Below are 22,959 nucleotides of genomic sequence, written 5' to 3'. Positions count from 1 at the left end.
AGTATCCAATCATATGAATGCTATAAAGATTAAATGAAATAGTATATATAAAGAACTTGGTCCAGTTCCTGATTTAATATGTGTCAAATAAAATGTATTTAATCATGATTTTTTGTAATACTAACTCATGCTTAATATAGTTGATTAGAATTAGTTGTATTTTAATATAGTATTGGCTACAGCTATATTAACAAATCATAATTTTATTTATACATCAAAATTAATTATACTCACACAGGTAGAAATAATAATATGTACACACTCATACAATACCTACAAATGCTTATTTTACCAGCTTAGTATAATGGGATTGCTTTCTTTTTTAAACTTTTATGTATTATAAGTTGATGTTTACTGGAAGCATATAAAGTTCCATGAATTTGTAAAGCACATTTCAAAATCAATCTGCTAAATAGGTCTTATTGATATCACTTATTTATATTCTTTGGCAGATTCTTTGATGTTGTATATTGCTCACATCATTTATAAACAGAAGAAGAAAAAGAAACAAAATTGATCCCAGCAATGAAATAGCATGGCCAGGTGATTTGGAGTAAAGTGAAATTCCTTGAAGTCAGTCAAAAAATTGCATTTCAGTTTAAGTATAGAGTCCATGAATGAGAAGAAGAAGGGAAAGTTTGAACATAAAGGCCAGATCTAGAAACTCTGGAAGCCAAGGTTAAATATTTTTGACTCAACTAGAATCACTTGGAAGACACAGAGAGGTTTTAAATTGAGAAGTGACATAATTAGTCCTCTTTTGTGGAAGTTCTTGGTGAATTGGGAATGATGAAAGAATAACAATACTAGGGGTCAAGAGCAATAATGACCTGGTCTGGATGTTGTATCAAGAATCAGACTTGGTGAGTGATTGAAAGTGGATGTTGGTCATTCTAAAGATTCACCTCTGCATAATTCACACTAAAATTTACTAGAATGGGATCACTTGAATAAGAGATGGATTGTGGAAACAAAGATGACTGAAATTGATTCAGTTTGGGAGCTATTTGTTTGTTTTTGTTGCTGTTTGTATATGTGCATCTCCTGTTTTCTGACCTTACTTGATCTGTGGATTGATGTATCTCATTAACTTTGAAAAGACCATCTGCAATCATTATTATAAATATGTTTCTGTTCTTTATTTTGCCCATCTTATTAATCTAATTATACCTATGTTGAACTTTTTAAGATCATCCCACGTTTTGGATAATCTTTTTTTTTTTTAATTCTTTTTTCTCTTTGCACTTCAGTTTGAGAACTTTCTATTGATCTGTTTTCAAGCTCAGTAATTCTTTCTTTAGCTGAGTCCAGTTTGATGGTAAGTCTGAGAAAGGCAACCTTCATTTCTGCCATAATATTTGCTAGCCAGAGCTTTCTTTTGAACCTACCTAAGAATTTCCAGGTATCTAGTTATATTTTCTACATGCACGTGTATATATTTACTTCTTCCAACAGAGTCCTTAATGTATTATTCATTCTTTTATTTCCAGTTTTGGCCATTCTTGTATATGTAGTGTACCTGAGTCTGGTTCTGATGCCTGTTTTGTCTCTTAAGGTAATATTTCATTGCTTTTGATTTAACTTTTTTTTTTTTTGGAAAAACAAACAGGCATTATCGGATAGTAGGAGCATTTTATGTCTCTAGCAGCTTCTTTTCAGGTAGGCAGATGGTATTTGTGAGTATATTTGCCTGTCTCTTCAGTTTACACTTTACCTTGCAATATTACTGCCTGATTGATCAAAGAAACATCACTGATTTTTAGTTTATTCTTTTGTTTTCCTTATGTAAGGATAAGAATGATAGCTTCCATACACTCTACACATTGGAGCTGAAACTGCAAATTATTTCAACTTCTTTTTAAACATAAATTCCACTATTATCATAAAATATGTATGAGTTCAATGCAAAAAAAATTACATTCATTGAATCAAAAGCAAGAACAATAAAATACCTTAAATGCCCACCATACAAATAATTTAAGTTTAATAGTCTCCAAATTTCACATGAATGTTTGCATATTTACTGTGTTGCCCATATTTTATTACAGTAATTTCTATGTTGAATATTTAAGTTGATTCTAATATTTGAACTATTAATAATATGGTAAATATCTTACCAAGAATTTTCTTTTTTTTAATTCATATTTCCTGAAGTTGAATTACCTAATAGAACAATTTTAGGAACTCTTCCTTGAGTTTTATTTTTCTTTTCCCTTCTCTGAAGAGCCAAATTTAATTTTAACCCTTCATAATATTCTGTTTGTTTTATCAATTGCATTTACAGTTCAATCACCTTATTTTTTTAAGAAAATCAAACCTCAAACTTGCAATCATCTCATGACCTACTCTCTACTCTGAAAATAATTATAAACATGGGTATTGTATTGTTATCAGCCAGCACTTGATACTGTAAATGCATGGTTTACATTTCCAAAGAATTCTTCTTGATTCAGAAGATGAAGAAGAAGAAGAAGAAGAAGAAGAAGAAGAAGAAGAATCATCATCTTTGTACTGCTTATTTATTTTAGTCTAATCTTTAGTTTGCTTTTTAAATTCATTTTCTTCCATAGGTTTTTATTATTCCCTGCTAACATCCAACTGAACTTTACACCATGCACTCAGCACAGCCTATATTTCCTCTATTACATGGCATGAACTTTTCACTTCATCTAGAACACCCTGCCTTGACTCTGTCTTTGCTTAAATCCTATCATTTAAAGCCTTGTTCAATATTACCTTATCTGAAATAGTATGTCTTGATTTTTTTAGCTGGGAATTGAATCTCCATATTCTGTAAACTCACAGTTTTTATTATTTTTTTTTTTTCATTGAGAATTAACAATACTTAATTTTAACCCAAGGAAAAGCAGCTATTGGGAGACCAAGGATAAAGTGGTGAATGTGAAAAATGTAGAAGAATGTGATCTTGGTACAATGCTTTCTTGTTTTCAAACTCAAGTTAGTGATAAAATTGAATGGTAAAGATAAATGCCTGTTTAGCTTGTGCATTACATAATCTTCCTCAAATATTAGAAATGCTGCACTGAGGGAGTATGTGACAGAGGCCATATCACATTCTGTTTTTAACTAATCTTTATGAAAAGTATTTATAACAGAGGTATTTTATTGAATTTCTTCTTTTTAATTCAGTTCAAATTCTGGTCTGTGTTATAATAAGTTCTTGGCTTTGGAAAGTTCTACTTTTGCTATGAGACTAATATTTACTTAAGTTCACTTTTAACCTATCTGGATAAATTAACTGTCTTTATAGGTTTTCTGAAACAAAACATGAATCCTATGTGTTTAAAAGAATTTTATTTCATTTCTTTCCCAATACTCTAAGATATAGATTTTGAAACAGAATCGTTAATGTCAGTGCATCTTCCTATGTTGCAGTGAACTTTCTTGACATATTATAAAATGTAAGATTAAAGTGAACATTATTTTTAGCAAATGCTGAGAAAAGAAAATGAAAATAGTTGCCCATATGGAAAATATTGCTTAAATAACATTCTACATAACATATCCATTGGTTCTTTTCCTTAAAGAAACGGAAAAGAAAAACGTCTTTTTGAATATTAAACTCATTCTTGATAGTATTCCTGAGGATATTTTTTCTTGCTGGAACATATATAACTGTTTGTGCCTTTGGCAAATACAACTCAAAAACATATAGTGTGAAAACAGTTACTAATTCATTCACAATGGTTCATCAACCTCCTGGTACCCCCACAGATTTATTTCTCTAGTTTACCAAATCAATTCTACTAAACCTATCAAATTATCTGTGTTTTGAATGTGTTTTGCAATATGATTAAAAATTCTTGAATTACACTTAAAATCTGTACTTGAGAAATAAAGAAAAACAAGAACTGAAAATGCATCAAACTGCTTACAGCACTGGAGCAGTATAACAAGAACAATATTTGAGCTTCCATTGACCAAAAGGATCAAAAGCACAATTGTAAGCTCTGAAAATAATTATTCTGTGACAGCGATGTTTTAAGGGTCTTTAATGAACACTAGCTGAATCAAAAGCATATTATCACATCTAATCTTAAACAATACATAAATGTTCCATGAACCATCAGGGAAAGGTTTATGAATGCACACACACGTACACATGCTCATGAATACATATTCACACAATGATTCATACATTATGACCACTTCAGAGTATAATGAGAAAAACATTTTATCTGTTTAGAAAGTATCCTTAATTCTTCTTAGTTCATTCAAGAAATTGATCAAATGTGAAAAAAAATAAGCAAGATTTATTTGACTGAAATTTATCTTCAGCATGAAGCAGATTTTTATGTTGGATATTTTGGGGTTTTTTTTTGTCTGTGTGTGACAAATGAGTGAGAATAGCAGTTGAGGGAAATCCATTTCCAAAACACTTTCATTAGAACTTTACTCAAGTGCATTATATTCAAATTGACTTGAGTGACAAGTCAATTTGAATATAATGTAGGTTTTAGAGGATTATTTCCTTCATAAAAAAGTATGAACCTAATTTACCAATATTCAGCATATCATTATGCCTTTAAAATGGTTCCACATTGAAAGAAAAGAAAAACTTGGGAATCAATCTAACAAAAGATATAAAGGTAAGTTCCTGTTATCCCTAGTTTTTCTAGTGTTTTGAACATAAAGGGATGCTGTACTTTGTCAAATGCTTTCTCTGCATCCATCGAGATGATCATGTGGTTCTTGTCTTTAAGTCTATTGATGTGGTGAATAGCATTTATTGATTTCCGTATATTGAACCATCGTTGCATCCCAGGAATGAATCCTACTTGATCATGGTGCACAAGTTTTCTGATATGTTTTTGTATTCGATTCGCCAGAATTTTATTGAGAATTTTTGCACCCAAGTTCATTAGAGATATTGGTCTGTAGTTTTCTTTCTTTGAAGTATCTTTGTCTGGTTTTGGGATCAAAGTGATGTTGGCATCATAGAATGAATATGATCTACATATTGTGGGGTCGGGCTCCAAATTCCTTAATAGGACACCCATAGCCCAAGAGTTAACAACAAGAATAAACAAATGGGACTTACTTAAACTAAAAAGTTTTTTCTCAGCAAGAGAAACAATAAAAGAGGTAAATAGAGAGCCTACATCCTGGGAACAAATTTTTACCCCCCACACCTCAGATAGAGCCCTAATATCCAGAATGTACAAAGAACTCAAAAAATTAAACAATAAGATAACAAATAACCCAATTAACAAATGGGCCAAGGACCTGAACAGACACTTCTCAGAGGAGGACATATAATCAATCAACAAGTACATGAAAAAATGCTCACCATCTCTAGCAATCAGAGAAATGCAAATCAAAACCACCCTAAGATACCATCTCACTCCAGTAAGATTGGCAGCCACTATGAAGTCAAACAACAACAAGTGCTGGAGAGGATGTGGAGAAAAGGGTACACTTGTACACTGCTGGTGGGGCTGCAAAATGGTGAGGCCAATTTGGAAAGCAGTATGGAGATTCCTGGGAAAGCTGGGAATGGGTCCACCATTTGACCCAGCTATCGCACTTCTCGGACTATTCCCTGAGGACCTTAAAAAAGCGCTCTATAGGGATACGGCTGCATCAATGATTATAGCGGCACAATTCACAATAGCTAGACTGTGGAACCAACCTAGATGCCCCTCAATAGATGAATGGATAAAAAAATGTGGCATCTATACACAATGGAGTATTATGCAGCACTAAGAAATGACAAAATCATAGAATTTTCAGGGAAATGGATGGCATTAGAGCAGATTATGCTAAGCGAAGCTAGCCAAGCCCTAAAAAACAAATGCCAAATGTCTGCTTTGATATAAAGAGAACAACTAAGAACAGAACAGGAAGGAAGAGCATGAGGAAAAGACTACAGTAAACAAAGACGAATGGGGGGAGAGAAAGGGAGAGAGAAGGGAAAGCACATGGAAATAGTAGGAGACCTTCAATGATACATAAAATTATAAGAGGTCATGAGGGGCAAGGGGGAGGGAAAAAAAGGGAGAGAATTGAACAACAGCAGGGGAGGTAGAGAGGGAAGATGGGAGGGGAGGGGAGGGGAGGGGGGATAGTAGGGGATAGGAAAGGTAGCAGAATACAACAGTCACTAATATGGCATTATGTAAAAATGTGAATATGTAACAGATGTGATTCTGCAATCTGTATTTGGGGTGAAAATGGGAGTACAAAACACAATTTGAGTCAAATGTATGAAAGATGATATATCATGAGCTATGTAATGCTTTAAATAATCAATTAAAAAAAGATATAAAGGACCTGTACAATGAAAACTATAGAATACTAAAGAAAGAAATTAAAAAAGACTTTAGATATTGGAAAGACCTCCCACATTTTTGGATAGGTAGAAATAATATTGTTGAAATACCCATACTACCAAACACATGACATGGATTCAACGCAATTCCCAACAAAATTTCAATGATTTTCTTCACAGAAATAGAAAAAGCAGTCATGAAATTAATTAAAAAAAAAAAAACCTACAGGCCTTTTCCTTAGTGAGAAAGTAAACAGGAGGCATCACAATACTGGAATTCAAAAACAGCATGGTACTGTCTCCAAACCAGGCATAAAGACCAATGGAACAGAATGGAACAAACCCACATAAATACAGTTACTTCATACTAGATAAATGTGCCCCAAACATGCATTGGACAAAAGATATCTTCTTCAACAAATTGTCCTGGGAAAACCAGAAATCCATATATAGTAGAGTGAAATTTAACCCCTATTTCTCACCCTGTGCAAAACTCAATGCAAAGTGGATCAAAGACCTAGGAATTAGAACAGAAATGCTTCACCTACTGTAAGAGAAAGTAGGCCCAACATTCAAACATGTAGGCTCTGGAACCAACTTCCTCAACAAGACTCTTGAAGCACAGGGAGTAAAATTAAAAATCAATAAATGGGATGGCATCAAATTAAAAAAAAAAAAAAAACTTCTCACAGCAAATTAAAAATAATCAAGAGCATGAAGAAGACAAAACCTACAGAATGGGAGAAAATTTTGGCCACCCACACCTCTAAAGTGTTAATTTCTAGGATATACAAATAGCTAAAAAGACTTAACACCAAAAAGCAAATAACCTAATCCATAAATGGGCAAAGGAAACAAGAAGACACGTCCCAGAAGAAGAAACACAAAATTTCAACAAAATATGAAAAGAAAATATTCAACATCTCTAGCAATTAGAAAAATGCAAATTAAAACTACATTGAGACATGAGGGTCTCAATGTAGTTGAGGCGGGAGGGAAAGGGAGAAAAAAAGGGAAATCACATGGAAATGGAGGGAGACCCTCATTGTTATACAAAATTACATATAAGAGGTTATGAGGGGAATGGGATAACAAACATGGAGGGAAATGAATTACAATAGATGGGGTAGAGAGAGAAGATGGGAGGGGAGGGGAGGGGGGATAGTAGAGGATAGGAAAGGTAGCAGAATACAACAGTCACTAATATGGCAATATGTAAAAATGTAGTGTGTAACCGATGTGATTCTGCAATCTGTATTTGGGGTAAAAATGGGAGTTCATAACCCACTTGATTCTAATGTATGAAATATGATTGTCAAGAGCTTTGTAATGTTGTGAACATCCAATAAAAAAAAAAACTACATTGAGCTTTCATCTCACTACATTCAGAATGGTAATTATCAAGGTTGCAAGTAAAAATAAATGTTTGTGAGGATGTGGTGAAAAGGGTACACACATACATGTTGGTGGGACTCAAATTAGTGCAACGACTTGAGCAGTATGCAAATTTCTCAAAAACCTAGGAATATATCCACCATATCATCCAGCTATCCCACTGTTCAGTATACATCCAAAGGATTCAAAATCAGTATACTACAGTGACACAGCCATATTAATGTTTATAGTAGCACAATTCACAATATCTAAGCCATGGAACCAACCTAGGTGCTGTTCAACAGGCGAATAAAGAAAATGTGGTATATATACATAATGGAATATTACTGAACTATAAATAAAAATTATTTTATGTTATTTTCTGTTAAATGAATGGAGATAAACACTATAATGCTAATTGAAATAAGCCAATCCCTCAAAACCAGAGGTCAAATGTTCACTCTGATATATGCAAGCTAATCCAAAATAATAGGAAGTGAGTCAAAAAGAATAATAGAAATAAGATCAGAGGAGCAGATAAGGGGGGTGAAAGGACGGAAGGAGGGATAGGATAGGGAAAGTTAATGAAATAAATCTGTGAATTGACCTAACTTTGCTATATATACATATAAATATGCCACAGCAAATCTCATCATCATGTACATCCACAAGACACTAATTTAAAAAAATAACTATAACTAAATAGCAGAATGATCAAATAAAGAGTAGAGGAAAGGAAACAGAGGGTGGGAGGAATAGAGGGGAAGGGGAAATACTGGGGACTGAATTAGAACAAATTATATCCCATGCTTTTATAATTACATCATAGTCATATATAACTAAAAATTCAATTAAAATATTTTTAGAGGCAAAAATTTTAAAGTCCAAATTTTTAATTGAATAATTTAACTATATTCATGCTCACAGTCAAAATCTAATATATATTGAGAGGAAACAAAGACACAAAGTGAGAAAGAATTTATTTACACCTCACTGTGGCTAGGCAAAAAATCTATGTGTCAAACTCTGTCTTTATAGAAAACTAGTTAAATTGAATTTTTAAATTTGTTTAACCCTGTCAACCTTTCTTCCATATATGGAAAAAGGAATTATCAATGTTTAATTTGTAGAGTTATGTGATGAGTAAATTAAATAAGTGAAAAGATCTGAAACTGGTCTAAAAATAAGTTCTCATTAAATACCATTCCTCTCCTTACTCCTTTTCAAAACCTAGAAAATCAATGACAGAATATTCCACTTTAACTAGTCACCAAGGTGACCATAACTCATTATCAAACAAAATGCACTATCTCTATGATTCTCAAAGACTGCAACTTCTGTCTCTGATCTCAAAATTCTGTCTTTTCTGTGTCTTTTATGACCATTGGGATTGTCCTTTGATTCTTTATTTTTTTTTTAAAGCATACCTTGCAAAATAGTACCAGACTTCAGTTTAGTCACTGTCAGGCACTAACACTCACTCTTAAAACAGAAAATGAAAAGAACTCAATATCTTCATTTGATGAATTCACAGTTTATTTTAAAATAAGCAAATTAAATTAAATGCTTTATCAGAAGAATATAATTTAAAAATATGTGGTATTACATTTTATCTGCCCAATATTACACCTGTAGATACCGTTAATAACCTCAGCATATCATCCAACAATTTCCTAGCACCTTGTATCTTTTATGTTTTGCCCTCTCAAATACCCCTTCTTCAATCTCTTTGAATCATCTAGTTTGACGACCTATATTCATTTTTTCTCTTTTTATCTGTAACTCTTCCAAAATTATTATATTCCTTACAACCATAAGGATGAAACTTTGATTAGATATTTTAACTGTTACTCTTGCAATCCAAGATGGTTATATTTACACTATGTTGCAGCGGGCTTAATTTACTTCATATGGACATTATAAAAATAAATATTTACTTATAATTTATAATATACAAAACTTATTCTAAGTTTTGGGAATACAAAGGTAAAGAGTAAGACTGTTTTACTGCTTACCTTGGACTTACTATTTAAAAATTGGACTAATGACACATTTCTTGGTTTCCATTAATATGAAAGGGGGTCATACATGTAAAACATCTGGTGTATGGTAAGATTTGATATTTTATCCCTGCTATTATATTATTAAGCTGGGTATTTCAATTCTGGACAGTCCATTCTTATTGAGTATATGTACTAATAAAAAAAATGTTTACTCATTATTTTAATCTACTGCTTATCTTTTTTCTCATATATTAGCAAATTATCACAGTTATTACCATGCATGGTGTAATTATCTATCATTTTAACAACACTGTACCTTTTCCAGAACAATGATTTTAAGAAAAGAGAATTTAAAGTTTCAGGAATGCTAATGTTCAAGGGGTTTGGCATTTCTCCCAGAAGTGCTACAAATAAACACCTGAACATTCTTTCCTTCAAAACCAGTAAGTTTAAATAGAATTCTGTTTAGGTTTTTGAATTGTGACATATGTGAATTCCAATGAGAGTCTTTGGTATGAAAGAAATGTTAGCAGAATTTTAACATTGTGTTAACAGCATACCTTGCCACTTTCCAGTAAATATGCTATGAATATTCTGATGTTTGGCTGTTTAAAACTTATAGGAAAGAATTTAAAGAGGTATGGTTTGATTATTAGAGACTAAACACTATGTATTCAGGAATGAAGAACCCAATATAGTTTCATAATTGTATTCAGATATATTAGGTATAGTGATATTAATATGACACTTTTATACTGAAATATTTTATTTACTAACTCTTATTTTTAAATTAATCAAATGACAAAAATTATTTAAAATTAAAAGTGTTTTAAAATATATCTTAATTTAAAATTTTCAACTAAGGACCAGTAGATTCAAGTTTTCTATATCTTTGCCAGATATTTGCAATTAGTTTTGACATTTGTTAAAATATATAAGTAGAAAATGGTATAGAGAATTTTTTATAATAAATCACATCTTTCATAGTGTTCATAAATGAAAGTCACTTCAACAACATTGATGTGCAGAACTAGAATCAACCTGAAAGCCAGAAAATTTGCCCATGACCTGATGTGCAGGATAGAGGTGCTTTAGGTGGTTTAGATTTACCCCTTGGGCCTCACAGTATGGTTCCTCTTTCATACAAAAGAGGAGGAAAACAAATAGGGAGAAAAAAAGAAAGGTAGTGGTGGCAGAAAAAGTGGAAGGAGGAAAGAAATATAAAATTGAAAGAAAACCCACTCAGCTCCTTAGGGTGCATTTGCTTTCCTTGGCCACCTTTTCAAACAGAAAGCAGAATGATCACAGACACCAATTCTTCTAAAACTAATGATGACCCTCCAGGATGAAGACAAGGTGTGGGTGTTTCTGATATTCCTTCATTCTTAATATGTGAACACCTGGTTTAAGTTAGTATGGTAAAGTGTGAGGGCAAGTATGATGCCTCCTCCCTCTCCAGGGGTCCATAGGTTCAGGGTATCCCACTGAGTGTTAATTTAAATGACTCCTTGAGATGCCTTCAATATCACAATCCTGACTCGTCTAAACTGACAAATAAACAAATAGTGGTGGATTCCATAATGTCCACGGAAAGGGAAATTAATAGCATGAAGTAAACAATGGTTTATATGTCAATTCCAGCAAATGTAAGTAAAAGTGTTAAATGGTTTCTCTTCACCAAGTGGAATTAGGCTTTTAGGAATGTAGGCACCACTGATGTCAATATGGATAGCAGATAACACATTCTTGAGCTTTTGCTACTTTACAATTAAGACAGTTTTTCTATTAGATACTTTAGAAAGTAAAAAGGCCATCTATCATGAGGTACGGGTGGCAAAAGACACTTCCAAATGCACTGCCCTTTCCCATTTAAAAATAAGGAAACTGAACCAGAAAAATTTAGAGTATTTTTTTCTAATGTTTATAATAGCACAATGAATAATTAAAAAAAAACAAGATGGTAAAAGAAAAGATCTTAATTTTTTGTTGTTGTGTTATTGGGAATTAAGCTCAGGGACACTCAACTACTGAGCCACATCCCCAGCCCTATTTTGCATTTTATTTAGAGACAGGGTCTCACTGAGGTGCTTAGTGCCTCACTTTGCCTGAGACTGACTTTGAACTCAAGATCCTACTGCCTCAGCCTCCCAAGCTGCTGGGATAACAGGGGTGCGCCACCACACCTGACTTAATTTTAATTTTATAATAATAATAATAATAATAATAATAATAACAATAACAATAATAATAATATTATGACTTACAATGTCTTGCATCAACTTGCTCGAATTTTGTCTACAAAAATTTTCTTTCATTCTTAGAACAATAATCTTTGTAGCAGGTTAAATGCAGTTAATATATGTCCTTAAGGAAAATTGAGCTTCTTTATTGAGATTAGAAACATTCCTTAATTGCAATTGAATTTGTTCACCCAACTCGTAAAATGAATTCACACGACTGTTTTACAGAAAAAAAAAAAAAAAAAACAAACAAGTTTTATCTAAACTTGTCATATATCATGCAAGGTAAAGTATGTACACCTACTGTACACATGTGCATGTTTATTAAATATATTCACACATATATTTTTTCCAAATGTTCCTAAAGTACCTCACATTTGTAGTACTACTATTATTTTTGTAACTAAGTAATAAACTATGTGACCAGATCAAATCTTGCTCAGTTAAGCAGAATGAGCATATTTCTGTGTAATTTGCTCATGTCCACACTTTGTGCCACAATCATCAGAGATGGGGGTATCCAAGACTATGGTGGGCTCCCAGAAGATGAAGTCTCTTTCCCCAGTCCAGCCTTGAGAAGATTAAAGCAATCCTCACTGGAAAGGCCACCTCTCTGGTGACAGGCACCACCCATGTCAAAACTTTCTGCCTGGCTATTTCAAAGTGATTTTGAAGAATGTGCACCCAGAAACAAAGCATAAATAGCCAAACCACAGAGAGAAAATAAAATGTGTTAGTTCTTAACACATGAGGAAATTTTTTATTAAAAGTATGTTTATCTTATGGACTAATAATTCCCCTTAACCTCTGTAATTTAGGTTACTTTCTCAGTATCTCAATCAAAATGTTGTATGGAAGGTCAGTATGATGTGTGAATTTTAAATTTAACCTTTCTAAAATGTGTTTGCTTCTGTACTCCTTCCTGGGAATTATTGTATAGGATTATCCTTTTTATACTGAATTGTTCTTTTCTAATGTATTATCTCACTCTAGAAATCTGATTGATTGACTAATTTTACCAATCTCTCTCTGTACTAACTTATTGCATGTAAGTATGTCTAGCTTGAGCTCTTTCTGAAAAGTCAATTACAATTTTAAAATTAAAATTGGCTTCAAGTGTCAATATGTAAATATTATAGATCTCTTTTACTTTTAGCAAATGAAGAAAGCAAAAGTCATTCTGTGCACTGTGTATGTGTAAAAATAAATATCTATTAAATTTGGGTAAATAATATATTGAAGTTCCTTATATTAGTCTTCCAACTTTTCTGTGAGTTTGAAATTATATCAATAACAAATTACCAAAATAAGTATGTATCAATAGAATTTGTTCTACTTTCTTTCATACATCTGTATATTGCTCACCAAACTTCTTACAAACAGAATTCTAGATTAAACTGGTTAAAAATCAATAGCCTCATATCAGATAATTTCAATTTCTGACTGATCCATTTACAACTAATATGACTTCTGATATACCAAATCTCACTAAATTGTCTATTTCCTGTAAAATAGGGAAAATAGTGTATTATTTTAAAAAAAATTTGTGAAAGTGAAGGGAGATAACCCACATGAAATGGTTAGCATGGTGCCTATTTTATAAAAAAAATACTCATCAGCTTATATAATCATTAATATTATTGTTTTTCTTCCTGCATATTCTATCTAGTCAACTGCCAAATTTATAAATTCTACCTCTGCAATACAATTATTTTTCCTTGATATATTTACATCAAGTAGTTTTACTCTATGGTTATTATTCCAAAGATTTTATTATCACCTATGCCTCCAAACCACATTATATATAGCGACTAGTTTAATGCATTTTTTTCTACAATTCAAGTTTACACATCTGCTGATGAGTTTAAGATTTCCCTATTACCTACCAAATTAAGACAAAGGCCTCAGCTTGAGACTTCTAGACTTCCACAATATAATCTCAATAGACTATAGACTACTATTACCTTCCATTCTTCTTTACAGTTGTCTACTACCTGACTGTTTTAGTTAGCTTTTTCGATGCTATGACTAAAGGATATGACCAGAACAACTGTAAGGAGGTAAACTTTAAGGGCTCAAGGTTTCAGAAGTCTTAGTCTATAGAAGGCTGGCTTCATTCCTTGGGGCTTGAGGTGAGGCTGAACATCATGACGGCAGAGTGTGGCAGAGAGAAAAACTCTTCTCTCCAGATACAAATATACAGCCAAAGTCAGGACCCAATTCCCACCGCCCCTGGCCACATCCTACAACTTCAGTTAATCCCTGATGGAGATGGTTATAACCCAATCATTTCTCCTCCAAACTTTCTTACATTGTCTCACATGTGAGCTTTTAGGGGACACCTCATATCCAAAACATAACAGACTACTGGAACTCTAATCTCTTCCAAATTACTGAAGAGGAAAAGAAAAATGGATGGTTTTATATGCCAGTCCTGGAGCCACCTGGACATTTCTCTGTTATTCTTCTGTGAGTCACATGGTTATACTTGACTTCAGTGCAGTCTAAAAATGTAAATGGTCTGTGCATTCAGGGAGAAAAAGAAACAGGTTTTGGTAAATACTCTCTGCTTCACTACATTTCTAGGCACATTTCAGATACCCTCTTTTATGAAATCCTTCTTATGTTTCCCAGGCATATGTCATATACCATATGCAAAATATAAATGGGAGTGAAGAAACATATTTAGAAATCTAAATTTATACTTAGTTATTACAAGATGTTACTAGTGAAAACTGTGTTAAAATTGTTATTAAAGTAGATTGTAAAATGAGATCATGTATCCAGTTCAAGGAAAGAGGATGGATTCTCATTTGTACCGAACAGAATATATATCCCCACCAAATTGCAAGTGAATGAGTTAATTAATCTCTCAAGGTGCTTTATGACCTCCTAATTCTCATGGTTTAAAAGCTTTTGAAAAGGTATTTTCAGGAATCATTTTTTTCTATAGTAATACAGAAAACTTGCTTCAGGTTTTTAAGCTTCCAAATGTCAATGTAAATCCCATTTTCATAGTTATATTTTAAAATCATATTTACATTATTGTACTGAATTAAATGTATGTAAATATAATCAAAGAACATGATCTTACTACCTATTGTTATGCAGAAATAAAACCTATTATAATCTAATAACCAAAATATGTTGTCCAGATTCAACATTACACTGTGAAAACCAACTATATTGAAAAAGATCCAGAAAAAGTAGAATATAAAGGGCCTGTACCAGACAATGCTATGCGTGGTATCCTCATTTCCTCCACAGAGAGCTTTCTCCAGATGTTGCCAGGCAACAAAAGCTTACATAGAGATTTCTTGTTCATAAACTGAACCTCATTGGTAATACAATGAGACTCAAAATTTTGCCACCTGTTCAGGTAGAATTACAAGTAAAATAACTTTACTCATGATTTCATTAAAAAAATCAGTTTAAAAATTTTTACTAAAAATGTAGCAGACATTGGTAGAAAGATGTATAGTACAAATGACAGCCACCACATCAATAATACGAGTGCTATTTGTGTCATAGAACAACACAAGAGACCTCAGGAAGAATTTTTCAAGTCGCATAAATTATTGCATTTTATTTCAAGGAAATTCATAGGAGACAAACATATGTAATGGTCCTTGAGAATAATCAGATTTATAGTTATAATGTGAGAGTATGATGAGGAATAAAAGTTCTGACAGGTTTGCATTTAGGAAGAGTTCAATTATGTAAACATTTGATACAAATTTTGGATACAAATATGATAGAAAATAAATTTATTGCTTTCTATCTTAGGTAGCTATGAATACATAACTAATATAGGGAATAATTCTCAAAAAGAGCCTATTATAGAAAAATCACTTTGGCCAAGTGGGAGCAGTGATGCATGCCAATGATCCCAGAGACTTAGGAGGCTGGAAGGGGAAGAACAAGTTTAAGTCTAGGTTCTACAAATTCAAAAGACTCTGTCTCAATTTTGTTGTTGTTGTTGTTTGTTTGTTTGTTTTAAGAACTGGAGGTATATCAAGGTGATAAAGCACCCCTGGGTTCAGAAAAATTATCTCTAATAATTATTAAAATTATAAGGCTTTCAATTCTATGTGTTCGTTTACATGACAACTTATTAATAGAAAAACTTTATAGCTTAATTCCCTTTTTAAAGATATGAAATACTTACATATCTTTGAAAGAAAAAATAGAAGAATATTTAGTGAAGAGAAGAAAATAGGGCTATTCTTGAATGAGTGAGTCAGGATAATGCAAATATGTTGAATAAGATTCTAAGGACAGAATGTTTTTTCAAAAATTGCCATTACTTCTGTGTACTTATAATGTTTAGAATCCCTTACTTGTTTAAGCACTTTGCAAATATTATACTGTACAAATGCCAGTTTATTCATATAACACTCTTCATCTTTTATAGACCCAAAATTACAAATGAAATCATCATTACCATGTGTCTACCAATAAACATTATACTCTATTACAATCAGTTTTATTTTGGTTGAGAAGAGTTACATGTTACACAAATTTTCTAGTTCCAAGGTGCATCATACATGAATTATTAATTTTCAAATACAGTATTATAAAATTAGACTTAGAATTACACTCAATAGCATCACTGATTTTCAAACATATAGTTTTTTTTTATTTTACTTAATGAAATGATCTTTTACTTAAAACTTTAGAATATATGTTTATCATTTAATGTTTCAAATTTCTATTTCTTCAGAAAGCATATAATATATTGATTTTATATAATATGAATCAGAAAATAATGAAAATGGCAAAGAAAAAAATGTGCATGTTGCAGAGAAAGTTCTATCCTCCAAAGAGAATTATAACAGTGACATCCTTTGTGTTATTGCCAAGTCAAATTACGCTATCAGCCTTTGATGTTCTGAAAGATTCATAATGTTGTATCATATTCTCTGGGTACTATATCTTACTCAGAACTGTTTCAACATCTTTAAAACTGTTACTGTCTCTCCCTTTCTTTGCTTTTATTAATACATAATATTTGTTCATAATAGTTGGGATTATTTTAACATAATCATATGTGCTTGGAATTTATTTACTACATTTCAGTCCATGGTGCCTCCCTTCTCTCCCCTCCTCCCTCCTCTTGTTCACTTATCTCTACTCTCTCTCTCTATATATATATTTTTTTTTTCCTTATCCAGCTCTTTAAAATTATTGTTATCTATATAAAGGAATATAGATATACATCTATATATATATACACATGTCAATATATATACTTTATATATAAATTATAAATATCAAAATGTTTATAATATAATCATGTATAATCATGTCAAAATGATTCCAACTATTATATACAACTATTATGCATTAATAAAAACAAAGACAGTGAGGAATAAGGTTTCACATATATACATGTATATACATATATATGTATGCATATGTTTATTTAATTGCTAGTTCCAATATAATAGCATGTCTCAAAATTATAGATGTACATAAAAGTGGAGTTCACTGTGGTATAATTATACATGTGCTTACCATAATTTTGTCAGATTAATTTCACATTTTCCCCCCTTTCCTGACCCTCCTCTCTCCCCCTCAATCTCCTTCTTCTACTCCAGTGACAATCTCCTCTATGTTTATGGTATTCAATCCCCTCCCTTTCCCTACCCCTCACTTTTCTTTGGTTTCTGCATACAAGAGAAATCATTTGACCCTTAATTTTCTGAATCTGGTTTATTTCTCTCAGCATGGTACTCTAGGGTTCCAGCCATTTACCAGCAATACCTTATTTTTTATTCTTTGTGGCTGAATAAAACTTCATTTTATATATGAATATATATGTATATATATATATACATATATATATATGTATATATATATATATATAAATGAATCTATGTAAGTGTGTGTGTGTGTGTGTGTGTGTAAATGTCAATGGATCACATTTTCTTGATCCTTTCTCCTGTTGGCCAATGCTTGGACTGGTTCCATAACATGGATATTGTGAGTTGTGCTAATTTCTAATCTTTTGAGGAATCTCCTACTGCTTTCTAGAGTGGTTGTACTAATTTACAGTCACAACAAAAGTGTATGAATGTTTTTTCCTCACTTCTTTGCCAGCATTTATTATTATGTGGGTTCTTGATAATTTGTCATTCTGACTGGAGTGAGATAAAAGCTCACTTTCGTTTTTATTTGCATTTCCATGATTGCTAGGGATATTGAACTTCATTTTATGTATTTGTAGGTTATTTGTGTTAAACTGTCTTTTTAAGTCAATGAATAGTTAGAAAATTTTGTTTGCTGAAGATGTGTTTAAATTTTTCATTCTTTAAATAAAGCATGTAGCTTTTCAGGCAAGCCTAATTGTGAACCTTACTCTTGGCATTTACTTCTCTCCGATATATTGTTGTTACAATTTACTACTCTAATCCTTGTCATCTCAAGTGTTCTTTGGTGAAGTATCTGTTATTATCTTCATTTTCTAGTTGAATAAAATGGGGAATCTTTCATTGCGAAGATTGTGGAATGATCATTTGTGTGTATTACAAGTCTATTTGACATTCCACCTCAAGTATAATGGAATAGTTGGTATTTGAGAGAGAAAGAGAGAGATAGAGATAGAGATAGAGATAGAGATAGATAGAAAGAGAGAGAGAGAGACAGAGACAGAGAGAAGCAAAATGAAAGAAAAGGAAGACTTGAGAAGACAAGAACATTGGTAGAGAACCATTCATTTCCAATTGCTACTAAAACAAATTACCACAAATATTTTGGCTTACACAACAGAGATTGCTAACATTAGAGTTGTAGATGCTAGAAGTCTGAAATGAATCTTAAAGAGCTACTTTAAGATGATGGAAGAGATATGTTTCTTTTTTTTTAATTAGCTGTTATTCATTGAACTTTATTTATATTGCAGGTACCAGGCTAAGAAATGTAATGCATATATTTTCTCATTTTCAATGGTTTAATAACATTATAAAGAAATCATTAATATCCCTATATGACAGAAAAGAAATTAAGAATTAGAAACAATTTACTCAAACAACAGTGCAAATATTCATACAATTTATATGTTGACAGACATTAGTAACTATTATTAGAAATATATCACAATATATATATGAAAAATAGCTAGTTGTTTATATGTTAAAAGATAGATTATATCTTAGGATGTGTAGATTTCTTTCCTAAGTTAGAAGACAAATTATATCTTCTGTGCCTGTAGATGAAAAAATACATAGCTCAATAAATATTATAAATACATATCATTATAAACCACCTGCAATTTATAGAAATTTTCTTGGTTCTTGATATTATATCTAGTTTTTATAATTCATTCAAAAATAATGTTCAGCATATCAGTCTTATTCTGAATGTCATTGAGCACAATATCATTATGTATGTATTTTAACATAGAATGAATGTATTTTCTATAAATAATTTTATAGAAATAGTTTTATTTATAGAAAATACACATCATGGACACTAAATAAATTTATCCACATCATGGACGCTCAATAAACAGATGTACAAGTATTTACTCAAGTTATTTAAGAAAAATACCTCAGAGTATAATACGGTTACATTTTTCTCTTTTGCTTGGTTTTTAATAACTAACACTGAGGTATTTTAATTTTTATTTGTTATTTTTAGTTATACATGACAGAGTCTATTTTGACATATTTATACAAGTATAGAGTATATCTTGTTCTAATTAGGATAGCAGTATTGTGGATGTTCATGATGTTGAGATTCACTGTGTTGTATTTGTATATATACATAGAAAAGTTAGGTCACAGTCATTCCACTATCACCCTATTTTTGTGCCTCCTCTTTTCCCTTTATTCCCCTTTTTCTAATCCACTGAACTTTTATTCTCCCCATCCTCTTGTTGCATGTTAGCATCCACATATCAAAGAGAACATTTGACTTTTGGTTTTGGGAATTAGCTTATTTTACTTCACATGATAGACTCCACCACATCTATCAGTTTACTGGCAAATGCTATAAAGTTGGGTTTTTTTTATGGCTGAATGATATTTCATTGTGTATATAATCCACATTTTAATATATTTATTGGTTGATGGGCATCTGTTTTTTTTCATAGCTTGCTATTATTAATTGTTCTGTTATTAACATTGATTTGGCTGCATCACTGTGTTATGCTAATTTACATCATTTCAATATATACTAAGGAATGGAATAACTAAGACTAATGGTGGCTCCATTCCTAGTTTTTTTGAGAGATCTTTATACAGCTTTCCAAGTGGTTGCATTAATTTCTCGTCCTACCAGCAATGTATGAGTGTAGCCTTTCTCCCACATCATTGCCAACATTTATTGTTACATGCATTCTTGATAATTACAGTTCTGACGGGTGTGAGATGAAATCTCAATGTAATTTTTCCTTGATATTGTACCAGAGATTGAACTCAGGGGCATTCAGCTACGGAGCCACATCCCCAGCCCTATTTTGTATTTTTTTAGAGACAGGGTTTCACTGAGTTGCTTTGCTTTTGCTGAGGCTAGCTTTGAATTGGAGATCCTTCTGCTTCAGCCTCCCAAGCTACTGGGATTATAGGCTTGCACTTGCACGCCTGGCCTGGATCAATGTAGTTTTTTTATTATTATTATTGGTTGTTCGAAACCTTACAAAGCTCTTGACATATCATATTTCATACATTAGATTCAAGTGGGTTATGAACTCCCATTTTTACCCCAAATACAGATTGTAGAATCACATCGGTTACACATCCACATTTTTACATAATGCCATATTAGTAACTGTTGTATTCTGCTACCTTTCCTATCCTCTACTATCCCTCCTCCCCTCCCCTCCCATCTTCTCTCTCTATCCCATCTACTGTAATTCATTTCTCTCCTTGTTTTTTTTTCCCATTCCCCTCACAACCTCTTATATGTAATTTTGTATAATAATGAGGGTCTCCTTCCATTTCCATGCAGTTTCTCTTTTCTCTCCCTTTCCCTCCCACCTCATGTCTCTGTTTAATGTAATTCTTTCCCTCCTGCTCTTCCTCCCTGCTCTGTTCTTAGTTGCTCTCATTATATCAAAGAAGACATTTGGCATTAGTTTTTTTAGGGATTAGCTAGCTTCACTTAGCATAATCTGCTCTAGTGCCATCCATTTCCCTGCAAATTCCATGATTTTGTCATTTTTTAGTGCTGCATAATACTCCATTGTGTATAAATGTCACATTTTTTTCATCCATTCATCTACTGAAGGGCATCTGGGTTGGTTCCACAGTCTAGCTATGGTGAATTGCGCTGCTATGAACATCGATGTGGCAGTATCCCTGTAGTACACTCTTTTAAGGTCTTCAGGGAATAGTCCGAGAAGGGCAATAGCTGGGTCAAATGGTGGTTCCATTCCCAGCTTTCCCAGGAATCTCCATACTGCTTTCCAAATTGGCCGCACCAATTTGCAGTCCCACCAGAAATGTACAAGATTACCCTTTTCTCCACATCCTCGCCAGCACTTGTTGTTGTTTGACTTCATAGTGGCTGCCAATCTTACTGGAGTGAGATGGTATCTTAGGGTGGTTTTGATTTGCATTTCTCTGACTGCTAGAGATGGTGAGCATTTTTTCATGTACTTGTTGATTGATTGTATGTCCTCCTCTGAGAAGTGTCTGTTCAGGTCCTTGGCCCATTTGTTGATTGGGTTATTTGTTATCTTATTGTTTAATTTTTTGAGTTCTTTGTAAACTCTGGATATTAGGGCTCTATCTGAAGTGTGAGGAGTGAAAATTTGTTCCCATGATGTAGGCTCCCTATTTACCTATTACCTATTTATTGTTTCTCTTGCTGAGAAAAAAACTTTTTAGTTTAAGTAAGTCCCATTTGTTGATTCTTGTTATTAACTCTTGTGCTATGGGTGTCCTATTAAGGAATTTGGAGCCCACCCCCCAATATGTAGATCGGAGCCAACTTTTTCTTCTATCAGACACAGTCTCTGATTTGATATCAAGCTCCTTGATCCATTTTGAGTTAACTTTTGTGCATGGCGAGAGGAGGGGATTCAGTTTCATTTTGTTGCATATGGATTTCCAGTTTTCCCAGCACCATTTGTTGAAGATGCTATCCTTCCTCCATTGCATGCTTTTAGCCCCTTTACCAAATATAAGATAGTTGTAACTTTGTGGATTAGTCTCTGTGTCCTCTATTCTGTACCATTGGTCCACCCATCTGTTTTGGTACCAGTACCATGCTGTTTTTGTTACTATTGCTCTGTAATTTGCATTTCTCTAATTGCTAGAGCTATTGAATATTTTTCATATATTTCTTGACCCTTTACATTTCTTCTTTTGTGAAGTGCCTTTTTAGTTCGTTTGCCCATTTATTGATTGAATTACTTTTTTTAGTGTTAAATTTTTTGAAATCTTAGTATATCCTATAATTTAACACCTTTTCAGAGCTGTAGGTGGCAAAGATTTTCTCCCATTCTACAGGCTTTCTTTCCATGTTCCTGTTTGTTTTCTTTGCTGTGAAGAAGCTTTTTAGTTTGATACTATCCCATTTATTGATTATTGATTTTACTCCTTATGCTTTAGGAGTCTTACTGAGGAAGTTGTTCCTGAACTGAAATGTTAGAGTGTTAGACCTATATTTTATTCTAGTAGATACAGTATTTCTGGTCTAATTTCCAGGTTTTTGATCCACTTTGAGTTGAATTTTGTGTGGTGTGAGATACAGGTGTTAAATTTTATTCTACTACATATGGATTTCCAGTTTTCCCAGCACTGTTTGTTGAAGAAACTCTTTTCTTCAGTGTATGTTTTTATCACCTTTGTCTAGTATAAGAAAACCATATTTGTGTGAGTATGTCTCTTGTCTTCTGTTCCATTGGTCTTCATGTCTCTTTTGGTACAAATACCATGCTATTTTTGTTAGTGTATCTCTGTAGTATAATTTAAGATTAGGTATTTTGATGCCTCCTGCTTCACTTTTCTTGCTGAAGATTTCTTTGGGTATTCTGGGCTTCTTGTTTTTCAAGTTAATTTCATGACTGCTTTTTCTATTTCTATGAAGAACATCATTGCAA

The sequence above is a fragment of the Spermophilus citellus genome, assembly GCF_964194105.1.
Source record: "Spermophilus citellus genome assembly, chromosome: 11".
NCBI lineage: Eukaryota > Metazoa > Chordata > Mammalia > Rodentia > Sciuridae > Spermophilus > Spermophilus citellus.
The sequence above is the reverse complement of the archived record's forward strand: the minus strand, read 5'-3'. Positions refer to the sequence as shown.